The sequence below is a fragment of the Aptenodytes forsteri genome, unplaced genomic scaffold, assembly GCF_000699145.1.
Source record: "Aptenodytes forsteri isolate BGI_AS27 unplaced genomic scaffold, ASM69914v1 Scaffold227, whole genome shotgun sequence".
Lineage (NCBI taxonomy): Eukaryota > Metazoa > Chordata > Aves > Sphenisciformes > Spheniscidae > Aptenodytes > Aptenodytes forsteri.
This window is the reverse complement of record NW_008795365.1, coordinates 3,292,290-3,298,289: the sequence shown is the minus strand read 5'-3', so window position 1 is coordinate 3,298,289 and position 6,000 is coordinate 3,292,290.

Sequence of the window (6,000 nt, the reverse complement as noted above, 5' to 3'; positions counted from 1 at the left end):
CCAATACGGACCCCTGCGGGACACCACTCGTCACTGATCTCCATCTGGACATTGAGCTGTTGACCACTACCCTCTGGATGCGACCATCCAACCAATTCCTCATCCACTGAACAGTCCATCCATCAATCCTTGGAATAGTACAGTACAGTAGTATTTGTTTTCCTCTAATTTCCATAGGGAATAATGAACTCAAGAAATTTGAAACATTAAGAAAAGTATTGAAGGTACTTTGTTTAGGTTTTTTTCCTCCCTTTGCAACAGATTCGAGGGGGGTGAAGCATTTCTCTTGGACACTGAGTATAATTATAACTAATCAGTTCCTTCTTTCTCCTCGGAGCAACATTCATTGACTTCTCTTCATTTTAAGGTAGTTGGCTGACACAATTCAAATTTAATTATTCTTTCTGCATGATAAACTCCAGTCCTATGAGCAAATATGTCTCGTTTTCAAGTTTGGCTAGACAGCAGCAGTGTAATAAAGACCTTTCCACCCCTGGTGCAGCCTGTAGCTTTTGAAATCTTTCTTAGATGACAAAACAGCCTCCCCTACCACAGAACTTTCTCATAACATCCTTATTAAATAAACAGCTAATCCTTAAAAGCCTGTAAACTAATAAACTGGCTGCCAATTATAATGACTTCTCCTGTCGAAATTGCTTGACGTGCAACCACAGCAGGTAAATGGCAATGTTGATGGTGACTTTCAAATTAAGGTTTAGTAGGCAAGGATGAGAATTGTCAGTCATTCTATATGCATTGTAGTTTTTCTCCTACCAAGTAAAAATTTCCAGTCTCTGAATGGTTGTAGTAATCTAATTTGTATAATCACTGGATACAAATATCCAGACAGCAAATTCTGTCAGGATTGCTTGTGCTGTATAAATTCACACCTTGGCTTACTATGCACTACTTCCCTGCCCAGATTCAAATTAAAACAGCGGTATTAAAGAAGAGCAGAATTCTTTTTGAAATTTTTACTTCTCAATAGCATCTCCAAATGGGAATTTCTATACTCTAATTCATCTTTGGATAGCCCTTAGCAACTGAGCAAAATATAGAGCTTTGCAGTATCGGGGGAGTCACTTTCAGTACACCTCAAAAATACTCAGACAGTCTTCCAGAAGAAGGAGGCCAAGCAAAGACAAGGGGCATCTCTAGTCAGTCACATTTTCAAGCTGTTAGGAGGCAATTAAAATATTCTGATCATAGGCTGCCAAAGCACAAGCACTAACAGTTGCAACTCCCTTAGGAAAATACGTCAGAAGCAGAAGATTTCTCAGACACGAGGCCAAGAGCAGCATTTGACAGATACAGTCAGTCTGGAAGAGTCAGATGAAGGGAAGTATGAGAAACAGTTTATGCCCTGTAAAACTGGCAACTTAGCCATGCTTTTCTTCCCAAGAGTTTTAACCCATGAACCCCAGTAGCTGTCCACCTCTTTCTTGCTCAAACTGAGATAGGTATCAGGCAGGTATCAAGCACATGCCAACTGCAGTTTCTTTCAATGAGGGCTACAAATGATCAGCGTATCTTTATTAACATAGACTTTGAGTTAAAACCCCAAAGTAAAGAAACAAGCAGTGGTAACATAAAAAATAAACAGACAATTTTAATGACAAATAAATTACCCCCTCAATACATTAAAAAGAATAAATTTGGCAAAAATATTTCAAATAAATTTAGCACCATAAAATGAAGCAAACACTGCATTTTAACTTCACTGCTCAGGAAGGGCCCGGTTTTGAGATGGTCCTATTTTATACATCCCATTTATTTCTTAGGCGAGTGAATTTTGCATCCACTTTTTCTAGGAAATTCTAAGCAGGAGTGCAATAGGGTTGGATAAGGGATCAATCTTGGTTGAAGTTCTGTTGCACCAGTGAAGGGCGTGGCTATTAACACTGCTTCGTCCAGCTTTCGTGTACCATGAACCTTTTAACAGAATCATATTTAACATAAAAGCACCATGATCCTAACTGGGATACTACCAAAGAAGTAGTAGACACCAGCGGTGCAGTTGTTAACGATGTGCATACAAGGACAGATAATCTGTTGATATTTAATTATAATGCTTTGAATCAAGGCTGGCTGGCTGACTGTGCAAATATAAACCGAATCCTAAAACATCACAAAAACTGTTGGCTGACAGCATTCAGGGTTCTTATTTTGCTGGGTTTTTTTTAACTAACCTGAACAACATGTCAGAGAATTCTCCAGTTACCTACTTAAACAGGCAACATTCAGAAGCAGTTGTACAACACCACACACAGAATTCGCCTTCATTGCTTATTTAAACCAGGAACTCAGAAGAAACTGCACATTGCTTTTAATCAGTCAAGATACAGCTCTGAGAGCGCACCGTGGAAATAGAAAAAGGCAAAATAGAGTGTATTTGCATATATCACATGAAATTAGGCTGTGTTGCAGCATGTAGTGTACGCATACTCATTGAATGTCAGCTGAGTTACATTTTTCTCAAGGTGACATTGGTGCTTGTCTTGCCAAATTTGATAAAACTGACAAGTGTTTTCATGTAAGGGGGATCTATCCCTCCCATCACACCTTGTCAAGCTGAGTGAAGGCAAACTCCAGCATATTTCTTCCTCAAGTGATGAGGTGGTTTCGGAGTCATTAAAAGTCACAAAGTTATACTGTAGCAATGTGCCATGCATGCTCGCTGAACTCAGTCAAGGCTGTCTTCCGCCGGCCTGGTGAAGGCTCCAGCTCCCAGCCCTCTCAGCTCCCGTGCAGACCCAGCCCTGGACCCTGGGTAAACTCTGGACTTGTTTTTTTTTAATGTACCTCTCAAATTTTCTTGAGAACTGTAAACATCACTTTGGCCAGTCTCACTGCTGCTTGCTTTCTCATTAGACAAGTATCTAACCTCTTTTTTACCCAGAGTATTCCCAAACGTAAGAGAGTGATCAATGCTATCCTGGTGTCAGCTTTCCCTGCGGCTGTCTCCATAATGATGTTGTCTTTCCTAGCGATGGCGGTAAACAACTTAAAAGGAAAAATAAGCTTCTTATACAACACCTTATCTATCTTAGATTTGAATTTTTCACAGCAGAAGACTGACGTGTATCATGGGCGTGCTTACAGAGTGCCACAGAAGATATGAAAGCAAAATTATTGTAAAACATTTTTATGACAGCAAAATAGTCCAAAATACAATCCATTTTAAAAAGGGGTCTGGAGAGGTGCTATTACTGCTCTTTGCTTCAGTTATATAATCTTACTGGGCTGAAACTTTTGGCTTGAAGCTAAGTTCCTTAGTGGTGTTATGTGATGATGGTAGGTATGATTGGGCTAGATAGCTAGATATCCAGCTAGATAGCATCATGCCGTTTTCTGTGCCCAGTGAGGTGTTCCTTAATTGGATTACGTCGTAAAGCGCAGGTTCTAAACTAATGGAGCAAATTTATTTCCCTTTAAATAGCTATTGGATTAACAACTTCACTTGTTTTTAGGTTTAAGGCAGCATAGGTCTACACAGTAATAGTAATATTAAATAAGGTACCCTTAGCAAAACATTAAAGCCAAGCAAAGTGTCAAACCATGGACTCAAGGGGGATTCCAAATATGATAGCGCCTCCATTCTACATGGAAAAGAGGAAAATTAATATTGTGAAATTTCATGTTATTTTTATTATTATCTAAAAGCAGCTAAGGCTCAGATTTTTTAGTGAAAGTGGATATATAAAATATTTATATATCCATATAGCGGTGGATGACAGAAACCTTTACTGCTAGACTATCCTGATTTCAGGGTTTTCATCTGTTGGCTCTATCTTGTAAAAACAGTAGTTTTAAAAACTATGTTCTCTAGCTTTTAAGAAAAATAGAAGAAACACACAAAATATCTTAGTGCTCCTAAACTATTTGAGCAATAAAACCTAAGGACACATAGGCAATGTAAATTCTACCTATAATGAAATATAGGACACTTTTTTTGGTAAAGTATGTACTTGGGTTCTTTTCTGATTTTTGTAGTTTTAGAAACATTTTCCTCTGCTAATACTGGTAAGATTCACACTACCAAGAAAAACTATAGGGCTATACTCAGAAGTAGAGATACCAATGAAACTTCATGTTACCACATAGACAAAACAATGAAAGTGCAAAAAAGGTTAATTGCTCCATATAGTTATCTAATTTATTTCAAATGAACATATTTTTGTGTATATATATATACACACTCTGGAAAATAATCTCAATAAACTTCTAAAATGGATTAGTAGAATCACATTATACTGCCCTGCACATATGTGTTTATCCTAATTAATTGTGGAAGTTAATTATGATAAACTGAATAAAAATATTTTATTCTGAATAAGAATATGTACACTGTACTTGAATGTCACCAAGTTAATCCCCTTTATCGCATCTTGTTTTCTTGAGTTCTCACATTTAGGAAAGATATTTGGTTTAAAAAAAAAAAATTATAAGATGAAGCATGTGATTTTTAAAATAAACTGTCCTTTGAATAACACATTTTCAATTAACATACTCTAAGCTAAAGCACACAGTTTAAGAATGTTGAATTAAAGTCTTGATAAATCTCTACTTGAATTCGTCTGTATACCTCAGATGGTCTTAATTAATATGCTATTTGTTGATGTGTAAGATGTTAAATTATGCTGTTAACCAGAAAAAAAAGGACATTCTATTGTGCATTTGCAAATGTCAACTTTTAAAATAATGAACCCATATTTCTGAATTTCAGCTTGGTTTTCACTCCAGTTTGAGAACGATGAAACAATCCTACTTCAAGATTTATAACAACAGCTGTGTGAGTTACGAAAGCACAGAAGTGTCATTTGGAGTACATGAAGGCTCTAACTTTGCCTCACTCTAACTTCAAAACAGCTGAGCATAATTTGCTTAATTTTTTCTGAAGACTGGACTTTGTAGCTGAGGCCAGGCACAGAAAGTGTCAGGCAAAAATCTATCTCAGAAACTTATGAGCAGATATATCACTCAGTTAGAATGAATAAGTTAGAAAGACTTCAATGTTCATGATAAAGTGATAATGCAGCTGGATTTTAATGGAAATTTCAAAGGTAAAAATCACATAATATTATACAGAAATACAATTTGCTACACCATGACTCCACCATCTGGAAGCAGTCATGTTACACCAGCTTCTCCTGTTTCTTTTCTTTTTTTCATCACAGCAATATCAAATCATTTTGACATCATTCTTACATCAGGACAAACAAAAAAAGCATTTATTGCGTTCTCCCATTTGGCAATGTTTGGTGTGATTTAATGTGCTTCATGAGATTGCATATTCATGAAGACTCACAACCTTCAGCAATTGTACCCCAGCCTAGAAATACCTTCTGATTTATTCTACCGAACACCTTTGTTCCTGCACTGAATTCTACTTTCTCCTATGCCAAGGTGCACATCGTACTGTAAGAGCAAGGTCATTTGACATCAATAATGAATCAATCTCTAGTCAATATCTAAAAGCATAAAACCAAAGAAAGAACCACTACAGTAAAAGAACAATGTGAGTGGGTGGTAGAAAGCAGCCAAACAGTTTAGTTCTGGGGTCTGGACCAGCAGGTAGGATGCAAGTAAGAGAAGGGGATAAAAGGTGCAGAGCGTCCATGTTCATGGCTGATGTGAAAGGAAACAGGCCTAAAATGAAACGAAGATAAAACCCGGTCATCCCTTACGGTAGCAGGGAGAATTCTGCTTTCTCTTATCCCATTGATATTGGGAATCAATGCAAAATACCCCCATGAATATACAAATCAGCTCTAGCTTATGCATCTTTCCAGCTTTGTTAATGTTAATGAAGCAAACATGGCAACTGGACATAGAGGTTTTTGTTGTATTAAGCATTTGTTTTTTAAAATACTTTCATACTAGAGAATAGCAAATGTCATACAGTAATTGATCCAGCAAATGCAGCTCTTTGTCCTTTGAGTAGCATAAACCATTATTGATTTTCTTAACTCTATAACAATTACTTTCACAATGATGTGT